This window comes from Periplaneta americana, chromosome 5 (genome assembly GCF_040183065.1).
Source record: "Periplaneta americana isolate PAMFEO1 chromosome 5, P.americana_PAMFEO1_priV1, whole genome shotgun sequence".
In the NCBI taxonomy this organism is placed as follows: domain Eukaryota; kingdom Metazoa; phylum Arthropoda; class Insecta; order Blattodea; family Blattidae; genus Periplaneta; species Periplaneta americana.
Window position 1 is genome coordinate 88143537 of NC_091121.1, and position 22170 is coordinate 88165706.

The window sequence follows — 22170 nt, forward strand, 5'->3', positions numbered from 1 at the left end:
GTTAAGTGAACTTGAAGATGAGAATGCAGTTCATTCTTCTAGCCCCTTTGTGTTTGACCATACATTTCAGTTAGAGTGGAGGCAATAAATTAATAGAACGCACAATACAAACCGCAGCAAATTTCCTGATACTTGACCGCCAGTTAATCTTGCTTGTATGAACATCATGGACTAAAAGCCAGTGCATTGCTGTGTCCGCTATTACAAAGTCATTTCTCTTCTCTCCACACGCTCATTACGTCAACAATTACACTGACATGATGGCTTTGGCCGGCAGAGAAAGATTTTACCAGCAGACTCTCTAAAAAATATTTCCTATTATTATTCGTTCCATTTCTTATGCCTTTACTCTTATATCTTTCGAACTTACTAATTAGTAATTACAAATAATTTATGGATATCTAATAAACAAGACATAGGCTACTTTAGTAATAAAACGTGAGTAGTCAAGGAGTAAGAGTAACTATCAAAATAATCGGAGAAAAAATGTATGAACGATTAAGTGAATTAGTGTCCAGAGAAACAATAGATGATAAAGGAGGTGACTAGAGGAAATTGGAAGTACAGTATTTGTTAATAGGAATTGGCAGTGAAATGTTACTAATATTAAAAGTGTCGACTAAGTTAGCGTACAATCATAGAAATTGAAATGATAGGAAGAGAGGAAATATTTTAATGTAAGTTTACAAATGAAGGTTGAGTTGACTTACAAAAATAGTGCCTAACGAAAAATTTATCGGGGTGAAAGTGAACAAATAAACATGTGATTCAGTGACTAATGGAGAAATAAGGGATAAGAGTGATAATATAAGTCAGGGGAAGTAGAAATGATTGTAATTAATTAGAGATGAAAGTAAATGAATATGATTAAGTAGTGTTAGTAAAAGTTAGTTTAAAATTAGGGAAATTTTAGACGATAGGAAGTACTTCAATATAAGTAAACAATAAAAGTATGAGGTGTTCATTAGATAGTGGGGAAAATTTTAAGGTGATAGGTTAGAGAGAAAATTGAGGGTATGTATTATAGTAATAGGGGTAGCAAAGGTAAAATAAGATGACTGCACACGTCGATGAAAGTTTGTATGTGTTTTACTGTAATTAGAAGATGATGGGGAGCACTAATACAGAGATGTGGTGGCGATCCATTACTAAATAAGAGCTGTAGAAATAAATATATCATATCATATCATATCATATCATATCATATCATATCATATCATATCATATCATATCATATCATATCATATATCATATCATATCATATCATATCATATCATATCATATATCATATCATATCATATCATATCATATCATATCATATCATATCATATCATATCATATCATATCATATCATATCATATCATATCATATCATATCATATCATAGTAATAAAACTCTATATGAAAGACATTGTGCGAAGTGAAATATAGCATGGAATATCAATTAATATAATGTCATAGTGAAAGAAAAAATTTATTTAAAATGAATATGACGGTATAAATTTCCTTTCCAGCATTATGACTGCTTTTCAATGTATCAAAAGTTGTAAAGTTTATTAGTTTTATCATCATCTTCTACATGGTAGACCAGATGGTCAGTTGCGGCTCAGACAGAATTTCTCCATCTAGTTCTAGGACGACCAACATCTCTATGACCTTCTGGCTTATAATGTAGAATCATTTTGCTTATTCTATTAGGATCCATTCTCATTATGTGATCATCCCAGCTATTTTCATTTATTATTTTTTTCATTTAAGTTAAACATATTTAGTCTATTTCTGATTTCATTATTGTTCACTTGATCAAGCAAAGTAAAACCAGCAACTCTTCTTAAAACCTTCATTTCACTTGTTTCAATTTTCATTCTTTCTGATCTATTTAGTGCCGAATTCTCTGAACCATACATTAGCATTGGGAGAGCCATTACTTTATACAGAGTGTTAAAAAAAGTGTCCAATATTTTAGGAGGTGCTAGTATGCATTAAAACAAGAAAGAATTCTAATAAACCTGGGTCTAAGGGATTTAGATTTGAGGAACGAGCAGGCCAAAGTGTGGGGCCTCCCCAATCTATCCAGCGGTCCTGAAATGTCAACGTCAGGTATTCACGCTCATTGCGGGAAAAATGTGCTGGTGTGCAATCATGCATAAACCACATCTGTGGTCTTTACTGACATACTCCAGCAAGGTAGCCAATACGTTAATAAGAAAGTCCTGATAACGAGCCCCAGTTAATCTCTGTGGTAGCACGTATGGCTCTTAATCTATCGCGAAGAACGCCTGCCCATACACTGATTGAGAATCGGTGCTGATGCCTTATTTCTTCAACTGCATGGGAATTTTCATCAGCCCACACATGCGGATTACGAAAATTCACAACACCATCTCTGCTGAACCCCGCTCATATCCGTAACCAAAGTTTTCTTTTCAGTATTCCTTGCGACGTATTAGTATTCCATGCCTGGGGTGACAACTACGGTACGATTATCTGGTAGCCTGCTGTATTGTAGGGCAGAAAAATGGACGTCACATTGAGCTTCTCCTATGAACAAGTGTTCAGATCTTAAAAAGTATGTGTTGTAGGACCCATGTTTATTAAACATTTTTTCTTGTTTTGATGCATACTATCACCTTCTAAAATATTGGATACTTTTTTAACACCCTGTATAACTTGAGCTGTGTGTCGATTCGGGTTTTGTTTCTCAGAGTTCCGTGCATTGTACCATACGTATTATGTTTAAATATAAACAATAAATAATGTTAAACACCAGAAGACTTACCATTTACATAGTGAATGGAACGAACATTTTTTTTTGTTATGCATCAAAATAAAGAGTATTTATGTGATATGAGGGAGTCAGAAGCAAAGGGGTAAAAGCGAAATTTCTAAACACATGAGTTAAGTGCATCCAGAGCAAGATAAAACTTTTAAAATTTTAGTGGGAAAGAGATACATCTTTTAACCACATAAAAAATTTCACGGAATGTACGAAATCTTAAGTACTTTCAACTACATTTTCTCACAAAAAAATTAAGTGCACTTATACCCATTTGCTTCTGACCTCAGCATATGCAATGTCAATTTAACCATACATAAAAAAGGAACGCCATTTTGCAACAGTTCACAAGGGATTTAAATTGCAAGCTCCCGTTGATAGTGAATTGAAGAAGAAAAACATTTTCCAATCTGAAAAGTAAATTGAAATCACAGCAGTAGTTTATCATAAAGCCTGTACAAACAGCTCTTGCATCAAACATAGAGAAGTACTGATGAAACATAAAGCATTTCAAGACGACACAATTTTTTAAGAATGCTTTCTTGCAGCTAGTGAGCCCCTGTTTTCCATATTTAAAAATGTCGTCTATAATATGTAATAAAAACATATTTAGTCCATACCTGTGGAGTAATGATTAGCGCGTCTGACCGCGAAACCAGGTGGCCCGGGTTCGAATTCCGGTCGGTTGAGTTTTTTCCGGGGTTTTCTCTCAATCCAATATGAGAAAATGCTGGGTCACTATCGGTGCTGGACCCTGTATTCAATTCACCGGCATTATCATTTCATTTCATTCAGACGCTGAATAATCAGAGATGTTTATACAGCGTCGTAAAATAACGCACTAAAAAAGACATACCTCAGTAAAGATATATCGTAAGAAAAGTGGAAGATCAGTTGAAAACAGATTTGAAGTCCTGTGTGCGTTTCACTATACAATTTGGTGAGTTAAGAGATCCAGTTTATTCAGCACAAGTTGTAATTTTCGTGAGATTGGTATTTGCTGATTTCAGTGTCAGAGAGGACTTACAATAAAATTAAGGTACCACATGAGGGTAAGACATCTGCAATGCATTTATTTATATCCTTCATCTCTGAAAAAAATTGCCGATTGAGAAACTGGGATCTATTACCGCTGTTGGCGCGCCTTCCATGTAAATAGTGTCGTAAGGATGACGTTTTCCCACCCCTCTTTAGCTATTACCACAGTCTAGTATATACAGTCACGAAGCCCAATGCGTAGTAAATATGCATCCATAGATAGTTGCTAACCGCTAGGATCGCTACTATCTCCTCATTACAAACAATGGGAAATAGTACCTGCACAGTCTATTGTTCCTAGTACCCTCATAAACTCAAGTTTCGTGACTTTATATACTAGACTGTGCTATTACTGTTTGCTGTATCAGCAAGATCTTTGTGGACAGAATATGAAAATGACATGTTATGAGTGTTATCTTCTATAATACGAATGCTGATAGTTTTCCGGTAATTTAATTCAGCTTAACGAATGTTTGCTGTCATGATAATTATTTCGAGACCAGAGGTCGAGAAATAATTATCTAACGACAGCAGATATGAGATTAAAAGCTAAATTAAATTACCTGGGGATGAAAAAAAAATATATTATCACAAACTGTATTCGGCAAGATAATTCCAATACAAACAATTGTAATTCTGAACAACTGAACATTCGAGGTTATAATAATAAGATCCAGAAAAACAGTCGAATCGAAGCAGAGATGATAAGAATAAAAGGCTCCTTGGAATAAAGACAACGGATCATTTGAGGTTATAACAACACTTTATTTTAAACTCTTTTATCAATGCTTATCTATAATTTTCAACACGTTTAATTTTATTGTAAACGTTTTTACTTACAGCAAATTAATTGTGCAATTTTGTAATTTATTATTGTTGCATGTTGAGACTGCGAGTCTCACGTAATTGATTGTTGATACATCAAAGCAGAGCCGATACAAATGAAACAAATGAACGTAAGAGGAAAAATGATCACTTTTTAACTTTGAGCACCATGCTTGTCTAATTCTATTCTCATTGGACACTAGCGTCAATGAGCTCGTTCATTGGCTGAGAAACGTTCATTTGGGATTATAATTAAAATTGTGAATTCAATTCGCTCCGAATTATTACAAAGAAGGAAGTTTAGAGTGTTATTACTTATTGGAAGAGTTGTGTAGTAAATATGGGTAGCTACTGTTGCACACTGAAGTGCGTTGGCTGAGTAGAATTAGGGATCTAAGCAAATTTATGGAACTTCTTACTTACAGTGAACTCTCCTAAGTTCGACAAAACAGAATTGAAAATTCAGTCCAATAAGGGTAGTGGTAGTGGGTGTGGCAGGTGAAATGAATACAAATTCTTATTGGTTGCCCATTAACCAATACAGTACTGTATTTGCATTTCCTACCCGCCCCGAGACTTGTGTATGCGCTTCTAGTACCAGAGTGGGTTTCGACAATTCCGTCTCACAAACGGCACAATTCTCAAATAGAAAAAGAAGAGTTCGTTAATTTAAAATCATTGATCAATATGGATGTCCTAATCAATAAAATATTCTGTTTTCCAATAACAAAAGTATCACTACAAGACACAGGACCAATTCCCATTCAAAAGGCAAACCCATTTCTTAGTGCGCGGCCAGACGAAATTGATGCAACTATTGGTAAAATTAATCATGACTTGAATCAAGTTTCTTCATGGGCGAAAAGTTCGGACTTAGGTTAAATGCTAGTAAGTCACAAGCTATAATAATGGACATAGGAGACTACTGAACACAATGAACAACAGACATATCCCAATCATTACAGTAAATAATGCCACTATTCCGTACCATTCCGTCGTCAGAAACCTCGGCATTTTCTTGGACGAAAATTTAAATTGGGAATGCCAAATAAAGAAAATATCCAAGACAGTGTGTTATACCATGCATTCTCTTAACCCATTCAGAAACCTCCTCCCGCCAGAATTAAAACAGACTTTAGTGCAAACCCTCGTACTACCACTGTCTGACTATTGCGACGTAATACTTACAGACTTGACAACTGACCTTTCGAACAAGCCGCAGCGTGTGCACAATATGAGTGTCAGATTCATCAGCAATGCTCACAAATTTGACCACATTACACCCTCGTTCAAATCTTTATCCTGGCTGCAACTTAATAACCGTAGAACACTTCATTCGCTGTCTCCTCTGTTTCGAGTTCTCCACACTTCTACTCCAAATTATCTTCGTTCCCGGTTTAACTACTTATCCTCCAATCATAATCTAAACACCAGGTCACAGGAGAGCCAAATCCTAGCAATTCCTGCCCACAGAACATCCCACTATTCATCCTCTTTTACTGTCTCAGTCCCCCGTGAATGGAATTCTCTACCTCAGAAGATAAGGGGCTGCCAGACAATAACCACTTTCAAGAAAATGCTAAACGATTTCTTACGGGCGCAGTCAAATTGAAGTTATAATTGTGATCGAGTTTAATAATTTAATTTAATTTAGGTATGACTATCATTACTATTACTGTTATTATTATTATTATTATTATTATTATTATTATTATTATCTCTGAGAGAGGAACATACGTTAAAGGTGTTTGAGAATAAGTTTCTTAGGAAAATATTTGAGGCTAAGCGGGATGAAGTTACAGGAGAATGGAGAAAGTTACACAACACAGAACTGCACGCATTGTATTCATCTAACATAATTGAAGGGTACACGGGAAAAACGATCAAGGTCCATCAAAAATCGAAATTGTGTTAATAATGCTATCTTATAGTGGAAAGAAAGTACTATCATGTGGTCTAGCTAGTAATAAGAAATCATCGTTCTTGACATTCCACTACGTCAATTTCTATTAAGTACACACATAACAAAGTATTAAGTGCTTAAACTTTAAAATTCGTTTTTCTCGAAACTTTCTAAAATGTACCTTGATCGTTATTCCCGTGTACCCTTCAATTAGGAACATTAAATCCAGACGTTTGCGATAGCAGGGCATGTAGCACGTATGGGCGAATCCAGAAATGCATATAGAGTGTTAGTTGGGAGACCGGAGGGAAAAAGACCTTTAGGGAGGCCGAGACGTAGATGGGAGGATAATATTAAAATGGATTTGAGGGAGGTGGGGAGTGATGATAGAGACTGGATTAATCTTGCTCAGGATAGGGACCGATGACGGGCTTATGTGAGGGCGGAAATGAACCCTCGGGTTCCTTAAAAGCCATTTGTAAGTAAGTATTATTATTATTATTATTATTATTATTATTATTATTATTATTATTATTATTATTATTATTATTGTTGTTGTTATTGCTGTTGTGAAGATGAAAAGAATTGTCATTGTATTATATTAATTATGTATTATATTGTCTTGTATTGTAGTATTGTATTGCTTTGAATTGTATTGTATTAATTATGTTATATTCATAGCATTGTAGTAATTTTCTATCATACTGGTTGAGTGGAAGAGAAGGCCGAATGGCCTTAACTCTGCCAGTTAAAATAAACAATTATTATTATTATTATTATTATTATTAGTAGTAGTAGTAGTAGTAATATTATTAGTATTGTCATTAAACCATTATTATTATTATTATTATTATTATTATTATTATTATTATTATTATTATTATTATTATTATTATTATTATTATTATTATTAAACCATTATTATTAGGGGCGTGTCTAATTCTCCTACGTAAGCAGTCGAACTATAGGATGTCGAACTTGATTTCTGTCCAAATTAAGAGCTTCCACTGTACTCACAAATGGCTTTTCAGGAACCCGCAGGTTCATTGCCGCCCTCACATAAGCCCGCCATCGGTCCCTATCCTGTGCAAGATCACAAATAAAGACGTTAGTGTCTGAAAAACAGGAAGACTACCCAGAACTGTATGACTTGAGGTGGTTGTTGGATCTTGCGTTTCTAGCTGATGTGACAGCTAAATTAAATGACTTAAATAACGAACTTCAAAGAAAAAAACCGAACTAGCACTCTTCTTATGTCATCTATAGCAAAAACTCGATCCTCGGGTAGTACAAGTGCAGAAATTTAATGTGAAACATTTTCCTCAAACTACTCTTGATCTCGCACGTCAGTCCTATAAACATTGTAAACTTTAAGTGTAGACACAAATTATTTCTCGCCTATCAGACTGTGTTAGGTTGGCCTTCACAAGTATACACCACCCTATAATAAACTTGTGCATTCTATACAAAACCAAACATCTCATTGAACTCTGTTGAAAGTTAGCATGGACATGAATTTAATTAAAAAAATGTAATTAATGCAACTAAATTACTTCATTTTGTTTGTGTAAAAAAGGGTATGTAACATTTTAATATTAACATTGTATTTGTATTTTGATGTGCTTAATAATACTGTTTGTAATTGTGATTTTATGAGACAAATGGGTTCATTTAGCTGTAGATATTAGTCGATCTTTAACTCATCTAATTTCATGAAGACGATCTCGGGCATAAGTTTGAGCACCCTGCTGTAGATGATGAAATTCCAGAAAATGTGATAGGAAATAACCTATTTTATGTTAACCATCATGGAACGTTTGTAACTAGTAACATCAAATAAACTAATAATGTGCATTTAGAATTTATAATTACATGAAAATAAGTTGTCCTCTGTAGCTCTAACAGTCCGAATATCCATAATTATTCTAGACGAATGATAGTAAATGGACATGGAGATCTCAAGACGGAAAAACAAGAAACGAAATAGATTTTATTCTCACCGACAAGGGAAGTTACGTAAAAGACGTACGAGTTAATAACAATCTCAAATTCGATTCAGATCACAGAATGGTCAGAGGAATAATTAACATCAGGAAGAGGGGCAGAAAGCATATCTGGGACCGAAACATACAAGCTGAGAACATAAACTATCCAGTATACAAATCAGAACTACAGAGGAAAGTGCTAGAATGGAGAGATAACGAACATACTGAAGTCCAAGAAATCTATTCAAAGTTGGAGAATTACATAAAGAGAGCGGGAGAGGCCTCAACGCCCAAGAACAAAATCGGCAAGAAAAGAAGCAGACTAAGCGAAAATACAATAAAACTCATAGATCAAAGAGAGAAATTAAAACAAGAAAGAGACATCTCTGACATAAAGAAGATCGAGTATGAAGAATTTAATAAAGTGACGAAGAAGGAAATAAGAAAATACTTGCAAACTTTTAAAAACAGACTGGTGGAGGAAATCATGCAGTCTTCCACATCCGTAAGAAGAGTCAAGAGGGAGCTGAGTGAAGGGAAACACTGGATGCTTAGTTTAAAAAGTCAAAATGGAGAGAAAATCACACAAAGAGATAAGATTGTTGAATCGGCAACTTCCTTCTATAGACAACTGTACACGAATACAAGAATTGTTACAGCGGACTCAACAGGAAAGTTCATACAGGCGCTTCCCGATGATGAAGAAGTACCTTCGATCCTCGCCAGCGAAGTGAGAATATCTATAACAGAGTTAGTCAGGCAAAAGCCCAGGAGAGGATGGCATCCTTAATGAACTGTTGAAACTCGGCGCCGATGAACTCATACCACCAATGACAGAGATATTTAACAAGATTCTGCAAAGTGAAGTTATACCTGAAGAATGGACTAAGAATACAATAATTCTTTTACATAAGAAAGGCAAAAGAGACAATATAGATAATTACAGGCCCATCAGTCTCATGTCCAACATGTATAAAGTGTTTTCGAAAATAATATTGCGCAGGATCACAAGAACGCTGGAAGAAAATCAACCTCTGGAGCAAGCTGGATTTCGTTCCGGATTTTCAACGGCGGACCACATTCAGACATTGACGCAGATCATGGAAAAAGTCGAGGAACACAATTTGAAATTGTATATAGCCTTTGTGGATTATGCAAAAGCTTTCGATTCGATAGAACATATTAGTGTTTTGAAAGCACTTAAGAATCAGGGTGTTCCAATCAAATATATTAGACTGATTGGCGTGCTGTACCAAAGAAACACAACAAAAGTGAAACTGGATACAGAAGGAACACCATTCAACATACAGCGAGGGGTGAGACAAGGAGATCCCTTGTCACCGAAGATCTTTAATTGTGTATTGGAGGAGGTCTTTCGCAAGTTACCTTAGGGTCGCAAGCACGGCATATCTATCGACGGAAGAAAACTGACCAATCTACGCTTCGCTGATGATGTGGTTCTGTTTGCCAGATCCAGGAAACGATTGGAAGAGATGCTGAACGAATTGTGCGAAGAAAGCATGGCAGTAGGGCTAAAAATCAACACCAGCAAAACCAAAGTACTGACAAATGACGCAGAAGGGCAGATGATCGTCAACAATGCGAACATCGAATTTGTCACGCAATACATTTACCTTGGCCAGACTATATCATTTCAGAACAGCATGGACAAAGAAATTGATAGACGAATAGCATCGGCATGGAGAAAGTTTTGGAGTCTGTCCTTCATCCTAATGGACAAGAGCCAGAAATTGCAGAACGAGAGGCAGATCTTCAACAGCTGCATTGCACCTGTACTTCTATATGGGGCGCAATCCTGGTCACTCACCAAGAAACAGGCATTAAAATTAGGAAGATGCCAAAGAAGAATGGAAAGGAAAATTCTCGGAATAAGCCTGAAAGACAGAATCAGAAACGAAGAAGTACGGCGACGAAGCGGCGTAGAGGACGTGGTGACACTCGCTAAAAGGATGAAATGGCGCTGGGGAGGACACGTGATACGAATGCAACCTACCAGATGGGCACACACGGCGACACTGTGGGATCCAAGAATTGGCTGGAGAAACCGTGGACGACCGAGGACCAGATGGAGGGACGAGTTCCAGTTGCAGCTAGGAGGACTGTGGACCAGAATAGGACGCCAAAGAACACGGTGGAAGGACGCAGTTAACCAACTTTGAGCGGCAGCAACAACCAGTGCTAGCGAAATTGTGGACAAAGAACTAGGAATGTAAATAGACCATCAGGTCGGCTCTTCTGATGGTCAAGACTTGAGCCACCCCTGCCCAAGCAGGAGGCCTTGCCCCACTGGGGATTTACGGCTTTATTATTATTATTATTATTATTATTATTATTATTATTATTATTTTTATTATTATTATTATTATTATTATTATTATATTGAAAGATTACAACTTCAATATGAAAATAATAGTAATGAAATAAAATACATGATTTTGAGGATTATTTGATTTGTATGTTGACGGTTAAGAAGATATAGGTAACTAGTTGTGTATCTTATATTAGAAATGAAAAGGAGTAAATTGCTATTACTAATAGTGGACTGTAAGTCTATGTACACTTTCCTTTCTACCACAGGAAACTAATGTCTTAATTACTTCCTCAGAAGTCACTGTTCATATTAATATCCCGGAAAATCTGAAGTTGGTTACAGTTTCGAAAGAAATACAAAACATTTCGTTGTTCCAAAATTGTATACCAATTATTCGTCGAATTTTATCCAATTTACTATTCTCTTAAATTGTCTCTTATCTTAATTCATATAATAAGTAATATATAACAGTCGGCCTGTTTGGCGTAGTTTATATAGCGCTCGCCTTCTATGTCCGAGGTTGCGGGTTCGATCCCGGGCCAGGTCGTTGGCATTTAAGTGTGCGGGACAAAATTCCTGCACACAGGCGACGCTGATATAACCTCGGCAGTTGCGAGTGTCATTAAATGAAACATAACTTTAACTTTAAATATATAACTACAGCCTAGCAGTAATCAGGAGTAGGTATTCACATCTCTTGTATTTTAATTTTCAATTGTGGAAATATTATGCCAGAACATCTACGCAAATTGCTTCACCACTTTAATCAGGAAAAGTTAAGATAGAAACGCAGAAAATGACTCTAGCCGCTATTATTATGTCTTTATACATAAATTGTTAATTGAAGAATTGTCTCAAACCTTAACTACTTCAGAAAAGAATAGATTCTACTAATTACATTTCGTCTTTTGAAGAAATAGCGCGATAGTGCTTACTATACTTATTGAATATTATACATAATATTATATGTAGGCCCTAATATTACGTTATAATATTTTACATAATTGTCCAATATAAAGAAAATAATAGTTATTTGTTTACCTATGTTATATTATTTTCTGATTATTCATACATTCACAAAATGATAATACAAAGTCATGAATTGAGTTTGCAGGTGGAGAAACATAGGTTAATCAGAAAATAGTTAATAATATGTACAGTAATGGCAAAAAAAAAAACCGCACCGATCCTTGTAGCTGATTTCAGGGCCTTTTTCACTTCAGAGCATGATAGATGATAACTTGATAACCAAGACTTTCGTGGTTCGAATCCTGCCTTATTCAAATTTATTCCCAATACTTTTCGATTGCTGGTAAAATTCATGTTCTGGAAATAGTAAGTTAATTAAGTAGTAAAATATCGCTGCAATCGAAAAGTATTCGGAATAAATTTGAATAAGGAACAAAAGAAAAAGACAGGATTCGAAAGTCTTAGTTACCAGTCTATCGTGCTCTGGAGTGAACAAGGCTCTGAAATCAGCTACAAGGGTCGATCCGTTTTTTTTTCTTGCCACTACTGTACAGTAAAAGAGGCAAGACCTGTTCTGTGATCTTACGTGCCATGGCTATATTACCAGTAGGTATGGGGGGGGGGGGAAAGAAGGTTCAGCCTGAGATAAACTTCTGTGTCGGTAGGTTTGTATATTAACATCGTGAAACAAACTTTCTTTGTGATAGTTCATTCTTTCCCCTCTAGCACAACTGACATGCCAGTTTCGCCTCGTTAATTTGTACCACACTTAATCCATGCTAGAGAGATAAGTTATATTTTCTTTCCTCTGAAATGAACAGAGAATATTACGTTTTATAATACGGAACAAAGCCACCGGTGTAGATCAGTCGACTAAGACGCTTGCCTGCAGGTCCGAAGTTGCGCTCGGGCGCGGGTTCGATTTCCGTTTGGGCTGGTTACCTGGTTTGGCTTTTTCCGAGGTTTTCTCCAACCATAAGGAAAATGACAGGTAATCTAAGGCGAATCCTCGGCCTCATCTCTCCAAATATCTCGCTATCATCAATCCCATTGACGCTAAATAACCTCGTAGTTGATACAGCGTCGTTAAATAACCAAGTAAAACATAAGGAAATACGGGACAACCTCACTTTATAACTGTCCCATAAGAGACTAAATAATTAGGAGGTACCTGTTGGTCTTGCCTTGTTTATTTTCGAGCTCCGGAATTAGAAGATAAAACAGTGTTTTTCAACCTTTTCTGTAAACTTACCGCTTAGGCTTATAACCTATTACTTACATCATAGTATCATAATTATAGCAGAATAATTTTAATCTCCAGCAATCATTACGAAAGTTAACATTGTACAATCATTAAAGTGCTAATATTTTGTGATAATGCAGGGATCTGTGTAGCGAATAGCAATATATCTTCGACTGAGACTGAAAACTGCGTATCTAATTTTTTTTTCAAAAAAGTGCTTTTTTAGCTTAATCGGAAGATAACTCGTAATTCATCCGTAAAAAGTGTAAAAACAGCTGTTTCTATTTTTTTATTAAAAGTTAAATTTGGTCAGTTTTGTTTAAAAAATACAAAAATTAAATCTACAGACCCTGTAAAGTTTGGTTTTAATGAGATACGAGCTTCACAATCTTAGCCGACGATATGAAATATTAAATTGGCAAGGTAATTTTATTTATTAGATACAAAAAAAGATCAGTAGAAATTTTTCTTGTTTGTAAGCTATATAAAATTAAATTCAGGGCGTTGCTGAAACACTTTATAGGGTTAATTATTAATTGAGGTATTACGGTAGGAAAAAGTTTACTTAGGCCTAATGGGAAATCTGTGGCCATTCTTGTTTCAACTACACATATAGCTACAATATTTTTTTTTCTGGGTTCAAATGGTTTCATATCTTAATTTTCATTTAAGTTAGATGTGAAAAAACTGGACCGACACAAATATCGGCTACAGAGTAAACTGTAAGTAATGTCATTAATATGAAGAGGTTATTTCTTTAAATTTTTTAAAAAAGTTAATTAGGTCTACAATTTTACCATTGATTTAATTCCCAATATGCTCAGTCAGTTGAAGAGAGCAGTGTATTATGATAATAAATTATTGAAAGGATTTTAGTTTTGTTCCTCAAATGTACAGAAATTTGAATCGAACAAATGTAACTTTTCGTTCTGCAAAGAAATTTTACAATGTTAAATTTCTTCGCATCAATCTTCTGCATATTTATAGGACAAAACTAAAATTCTTTCAACCATTTATTATCACAATACACTGCTCTTTTATATTGACGGGCATATTGGAAATTAAATCAATGACTTTCCCAAAACATGCTATGAAATATTTCATATAAAACAATTTTTATCTCCAAAAGGAAGCAGAAACGAGCAAAATTGTAATTAACTTTTTTGTTTAAATACCTCAAAGAATAACCCCCTGAAATTAATGGCATTATTTACAGTTCACCCTGTATAGAGACATATGAAATCATTTCCTTTGGGGTAACACATTCTTAATCACTGGTAAATATACTAGCTATATTAGCAATATTAAGGGGCGAAAGAATATAGGTATATATGCCCCGTCATTTCTCGCAAATTATCTCCAGAGATATGCTTGTCACTAATTGGTAGACACTGAGAAAATAAGCATTTTATTACATAGAATTTTATTATTGTGTACTGTTTCAGATTATACTATTTGTATCATTATGTACAAGAAGAATGAATAAGTAGGCTAATGCATGGCAAGAAATTCTAAATTTGTCACCAACAATCTAGTTTTCACAGTGTAGAGACGGATACAATATTGTGATGAATAGAATTTTAATGACTATTACACTTTTACTACGTCATACTACTTTTGACCAATAAAACGGCTCGAAAGGAGATCTTTCAACCAATCATGGCTGCTTATCGCACAATTTCATCGCATCCCTAGCATTTGTTTAATTTGATCGCTTCCCTAGCATTTGTTTATTTTTATCAATACCCTAGCATTTGTTTCTTTGTTTGCCAATATATCAAACTGCACTGGTTTGGACGTCAAAAAACAGAAAATTACAAACCGCTCCAGTCGATGCACAGCAGTTTCAAATATGACTCGCATTGGCATTCAAGAACAAGAATTAATAAAGATCATTGGCCATAGCTATGCATCTTCTCTGAAACCCTATTTACAAATAAATGAAGAGCACCATTCGGAAATCCTGAATAAGTTGAATACACCATGTACATCGAGTACCATTTCTTTTACGCACATGTCCAATATAGCATCAACTGAACCACCAACCACTAAAATATTCAAATGTGAATTGTTCCTTTTAAAATTTATTGACGTTTATTTTTTATTTCATCATCCTTAACTGAAAGTTTTCTTGTTTATTTCATCATCCCTAATTAAAACTTTTCTAACACTTGTTTATATAATTTAGGTTATGTTATAGCTTTTGCTATATGATATTATGGATAGTCACGTACCAGATTGTTTAATATTAAGATGTATTGAAAATCATCTGTCAAGTGACGTTGATAATTGGGATCCGGATAACTGAAGTGGAATGCAACTGTTGTAATAAAAATTAAACTGAATTAACAAAGCCTTCTTGACTAGTAACCGTCCATAGAGTTGAATGAAGGTTCCAAAGTTGGCACAATTGATAACAAAAAAACAGCTAATCATAACACACTACTGCCATCTAGCAAAATATTTCTAATGTTGAGATGATACAATAATACATTTGAAGACAGTTGTATTTTCGTAAGTCAATTAATATATTATAGTATTGGAGTACTTCGTTACTACTAATCTTTATATATTTCTTCTAATTGTGTAATAGGCAATTAAATCCCACTCGAGTTTCGATTTTCTCTAGATAACTCAAAACCTCTAGTGAGATTACTGTTGATAAAAGCAATAATTATGGAAGTTTTCTTACAATATTTCCATATACTTTTACCATGATACCACCAATTTCACATATCTATTAAGAGAAAACTAGAGCAAGGAAAACAGTCCTGTTGATTGAAGTAGACATATATAAAATAAATATCTAGAGTCGTCCTATACACGACATCTCTGTGAGTGTGACAGGTGGCTCGCATTGGGTTATGCAAATGTCATGCCGGCTTATTCTTCTCAAAGACGTTTCGAGTCCCAGAGAGAGAAAGAGAGGGCGGAGGTGTCTTGACACGCATTGTGGTGCGCTGACAAAGAGTTGATTAAAAGTGGCGCTCTCTCGGACACTGTCCCGCTGTAATGCTGATTTCCTCTGGGAGCGCTGTCCCCGACATGCGACAAACACTACGTGGAAATGAGGCCTCTGTCTAGCTTCTTGCATCGACACCGAATCATCGAATTTGCATCCCACTACATTTCCATCACGATGATAGCTGCAACAAAATTGCTAATTAGGGGCAGCTCAACCCGTATCTAATGCAGACACTTTCATGGATACTGAATGCATTGAATAAGTTATAGCATGATGCAAGGTTCGGAGCTCGATCCTCGAGTCCAATAATTCTGTAAACGAAGCATCAAAGGAAGAAAATAATAGGAAGTGGAATGCAATCTAAGAGGTACTTATAGTTTCCATTAAAAGTGGAGGTCCTACTTCAATGATACCGTCACCACCATCACCATCATTATCTCTATCAATACAATCATCACATCATTATCATCATCACCATCATATTTCTTCCAGGACTGGACATTTTGCGAGATGATCAATTTTTGTTAGAATTAGGTCTAAAGGCAAACTTAGGCATTTAGATGGCTGCAGATATATCTGGTCATGTGTGAGACCGCTATTTAAATGCTACTGTGCCTATAGGTTGCAGAAGCGGATAGAGAAAAGTCGTCCACGATTAACTGTGCAATGGTACAATGTTTACAGTAGGAACCAGTATTGTTTATTCACAACCCATTCCCAACATTGAAATACTTCTTGAGATTATCCAAGATGACAGTTTAATGATTAGTATGATTACCGGGCTTCGGCCTAGGGACACAGAGTAACCAGTATGAGATTTAGAGTACACGGAGTATAAGTGACGTCATAACCCGTGTGGAGGGGTGACTGCAACAGCACAGGTGGGTCCGTAATGAGCATTACCGTTGTGTGTCTTGCTGCTTGGCTGCGGTACGTGTAACAGGCTTCGACGTAGGGACACCTGATTGAAGGTTACAATATATTCACGTTAATACTTTAATGGTAGACATTTATTGTCTACACTAGGAATGTACTGTATATACTGCATCTGTATAGGGTGAAATATATTTTGTGCCGTGCTGTGACGGACTGTTTACATGTTGAGACACGAAGTAACCGCGCGCTCCATCTTCCATTCACTCGACCACCAGAAACTATCGTCCTTGCGTTCTGAACTTCATACGTTTCTGTACCCAGGACCGAAGCCTGATGATTACATATCCTTGTCATTTGAAAATGTCACTAATTTTATTTGTTATAACAAGTGTAATATTATAATAATGCTAACATAGTTGCTAAAAACTGCTGCACACCTTTATTGTAGTAATTCTGTGCTTATACTTTACAATTGGTCTTATTTCAAATCTGAAACCTCGTTTAGAAAGCTTAAACTTTGTTGAGGTACTTTATGAACGTATAATTTTATTCTTTCTTGAATATTATAGAGTGTGTGTTCTTACCGGAATTATCACATACATATTTGCTATATTAAATAATAATAATAACAATAATAATAATAATAATAATAATAAAATAATCTAAATGTAAGTAAATATAGTATACCATCTGAAGTCTATTTCCTTATCATTTTACAAATAGAGTTCAACGTCATAACGCTTTTAATTTTGTACTTTTCCCAAGTTTAATTAGTCTTATCCCTCACTCTGTTATTCTGTATCGTCACTTGCCTTTCTCCAGTGACTTTGGATATGGACACGTCGAAAAGTATCTTGCACCCAAAATGAAATCCCAGTTAGCACGATAGCGGTCATGGAAACATGTTGATCACCTTCCGATGTTGCAACGGAAAATCGTCTATAATACAGGAAAGGAAAACGATACAGTGTAGTATGATGGCACGAATAAAGTGAAGATCACAGTCATAATTTATGTGACCACAACTAACCTCTCGTCGGCTGGGTTGCGTAGTCGGTATAGCACTGGCCTTCTGAGCTCGAGATTGCGGGTTCGATCCCCGCCCAGGTCAATGGCATTTAAGAGTGTTTAAATGCGAAAGACTCATGTCAGTAGATTTATTGGTATATCAAAGAACTACTGCGGGACACAATTCCGTCACACCGGCGATGCTGATATAACTTCGGTAGTTGCGAACGTCGTTAAATAAACCATAATTAAAAAAAATTAACTAACCTCTCGATAGCTGACTTCACAAAACAGGAGTTGCATACGATCAGAGACAGGTACCCATTCCTGATGCAATACTTAATTTCCACTTCCTTGTCGCGAACAGAATAAGATCCTCTGAATTTGGAGCTGTAAAAAATAACTTCAATATCCTTTAAATTTGGAGCTGTAAAAAGAGCTTCAATTTCCTCTGAATTTGAAGCTGTAAAAAGCAGCTTCAATCTCCTCTGAATTTGGAACTGTAAAAAACAGCTCCAATCTCCTCTGAATCTGGAGCTGTAAAAACAGCTTCCATCTTCTCTGAATTTGGAGCTGTAAAAAGCAGCGTCAATCTCCTCTGAATTTGGACCTGTAAAAAAGAGCTCCAATCTCCTCTGAATCTGGAGCTGTAAAAACAGCTTCAATCTTCTCTAAATTTGGAGCTGTAAAAAGCAGCTTCAATCTCCTCTGAATTTGAAGCTGTAAAAAGCAGCTTCAATCTCCTCTGAATTTGGAGCTGTAAAAAACAGCTCCAATCTCCTCTGAATCTGGAGCTGTAAAAGCAGCTTCAATCTTCTCTAAATTTGGACCTGTAAAAAACAGCTCCAATCTCCTCTGAATCTGGAGCTGTAAAAACAGCTTCAATCTTCTCTAAATTTGGAGCTGTAAAAAGCAGCTTCAATCTCCTCTGAATTTGAAGCTGTAAAAAGCAGCTTCAATCTCCTCTGAATTTGGAGCTGTAGAAAACAGCTCCAATCTCCTCCGAATCTGGAGCTGTAAAAACAGCTTCAATCTCCTCTGAATCTGGAGCTGTAAAAAGCAGCTTCAATCTCCTCTGAATTTGGACCTGTAAAAAACAGCTCCAATCTCCTCTGAATCTGGAGCTGTAAGAACAGCTTCAATCTCCTCTGAATTTGGAGCTGTAGAAAACAACTTCAATCTCCTCTTAATTTGAAACTGTAAAAAGCAGCTTCAATCTCCTCTGAATTTGGAGCTGTAGAAAACAACTTCAATCACAAATGAATCTCTATTATAATAGAGATACTTAATATAGGACACCGTAGATGAAATTTCTACCTTAATACTATACTGTACAGTTTTTAAAGAACATTTTGTCTCACAAATATTTTATAAGCCCAGAAAGTGGTCACATAAAGTGAGCTCGAGAAAGAATGCCGCTTCCCACTGTTAAAATAAATCTTCCGATCTTTCAACAAAATAATTCTGGAAGAGGCAGAGCGTGACATGAAAGACATGTAATAGGCTTGGTAAGGAGAAATACTGCCAAATTTTGAAATAGGTACCGGTGTCTGCAAGCCTCGACTTTCCGCTCCTACACGTTCTTTGTGGGTCCGCTTTGTAGTTCCCCTGGTATTTTATCCCAAAATAAGTATCAATCATTTAAGCAGAAGGTGTATTATTGCTGTAAATAATGTGAAAAATCATAATAGTGTCTATTATTGAGGGTATCATTGGAAGCCTTAACCAAATTTCTCTTCTGATAATTTTATTTATTCTTTTATTGGTTAATTATTTTCATTGTATTTCAAATATTAATGGAGGTTTACATGACTGATATTTTCATAAATTATTAAATGGTGATCATTTATGCAACATAATCTTACTCCAGTTGCAGCTATTTCACTGAAGAAACTTTGTATTGAGATGTATTCTTTTATTTCATGAATAATTTTAAAATTACTTATGAATATAATCCCACCAAAAACAGTAAAAATAGGTACCGGTATTAAATAAAATTTTATGACTGAGTATGGCAATTTTTATATTAATAAATAGGTCACAAAGTCAATTTGTTGACTATCGAAGTTTGAATCTGTTTAAATGCTTTTTAGAGCATAATTGGATCATAGAAACAACATCAAAGTTATCAAAATATTGAAGAAAACAACGTACTTGTATTATAATGGGTGTCTCAGTTAAGAGGAGATTATTTTTTGCCGTCTTCATGACAGCTTTGGTGGGGAGAAGCGTTGCGCCGTTCCCCGGTTAAGCAATTGCCGTTTTTGCGGACATAAAAGTCTGCTCTCACTTGGCTTAATTTAAAGTAGGGTCTGGAAGTGTCAACCTGTGCTGTCTGTGATGTTCGTTAGTTGTACTAACTTGGGAATAGACTGGCTTCTAAACAAGCATTTATCTCGTCCAATTTGTCTTTAGTTAAAACAAGTGTACGTTTAGTTTCTTTTCTTTTCAGTAGTAATGCACAAAGTTTTGCTACAAATTTATAAATCATAGACATAATTACTATACTGAGTTCGATAATGTTTGAAAGGTGGTGGAAACATTGCGGGCAGAGGAAGAAAGAAGGATAATTGCGTGGCCCGCCAGCGGGAATGAGTGCTTGTTTCTATGCATGTGTCACGCGGTAACTGCTCAGTACCGCATTTTCTTTTCGCCCATCTCGTATGTTAGACGCCCGTTATATCAGTAAAAAATTGAAAAAAGTTTCTGAGATGAAAAGAAGTCAGAAATTACTTAGTAATTCTCTAACAGTATCATATGACTCTCTGCCAACGCTGAAATAGTTTTTCGATTCCGCATCTGAAGAAATCTGATATCTACGGAGAAAAAATGCGAACAAATTTAAGAATTACGATATTATGGAGTAATCGTAGATTAAAATGTTCGAGCCATTATAATATTTGAGGGTGCTATTCATAGACATTTCGCTAGCCCGCGCTAAGAGTGTGCTAAACAGGATTCATATCATATCATATCGCTGACACTGGTTTATGAATACGAAAAACGTTAGTTCGCTGATCATCCACCGAAAGCCCGCGCTAAGAATGTCTATGAATACGGCCCTTTAAATCTACTGTAATGGATATGGACATAGGACTTATCCAGATTTAATTACAAAAGATGGACAAAAGACAAAACAATTATTTTAAGCTGATAAATGCAGAAATGATGTGTGATTGAGATATAAAATACTATACCTCCAATTGGCTGAATTAAAAAAGAAGTGTGGTGATAACGCAAAGTGGAACTACGTTTTCGGTATGTTACATACATTAAGAACATTTAATATAAGCTGTTATAACGTGGATTAATTCTTACTTAGTACGATTTTCTGCAAATATGCTATTGTAATTCTGTAACAACAGATACGACGAATGTAGGAAAATTGAAAATACAGTCGAAAACGTTTATAGCGACATCGATTTTAACGACGTATTGCATATAACGGCGAAATCTAACGGTCCCGTCTAAATCCTATATAGTATAAACACAGAATTTAAAAAAAATCTGTTATGTCCAATGTTAATTTTTGTTTGTTAAGTACTTGGGGATTACTGACAACAATGTAACGCTTATTTTCATACTCTTTCTTCAGTTAGATTATAGATTTCAAATCAGTATGTCAGTAAAAATTCAAGGCAAGCATTGTTGGGAAAATGTCAAAAAAGAAAATATTCATCCCAAATACTTCGTTTTTTGTATAACCGAGGAATAATTTTCTTAGATAATAATGACTGACAAAACTCAGTGGTATCAATATCATCTGCATTACGCGAAATAGCGAATCACTTTTTATCTATCCATCTACCTACAAAAAAGCGTATATATAAGGCATACCAAAAGCTGAACAAACCAAACTTAACCTGTCACTGATCCTCAACCTTAGAAAAACTCGCGGCTTGCAACCTTCACACAAAGCAGGCCACTCGTCTGTTCACCTTTAAGTTTCAGTGCCTTATCTGGGGTCATATTGTAAAACAAGCCAGTTTCATCTGTGTTGAATATATCATCTGTGTTCGAAAAGAGACTGTATTTTCTCTCTGACCTTCCAAATTGTAGAAATCGTTGAGTGTGATACACTCAATTCCTTCGCGATGCTGATATATGTTTCTCTGTTTTTCATATTATGTGTGACTTTTCTTTAACCAAGTGTGCAGCCTAAAATTTACAGATATGAAATTTTTAGCAAAAAAAAAAAAAAAAACCGGTTTGTGCAACTATCGGCTATAACGACCGTAAACTGGCGGTCCC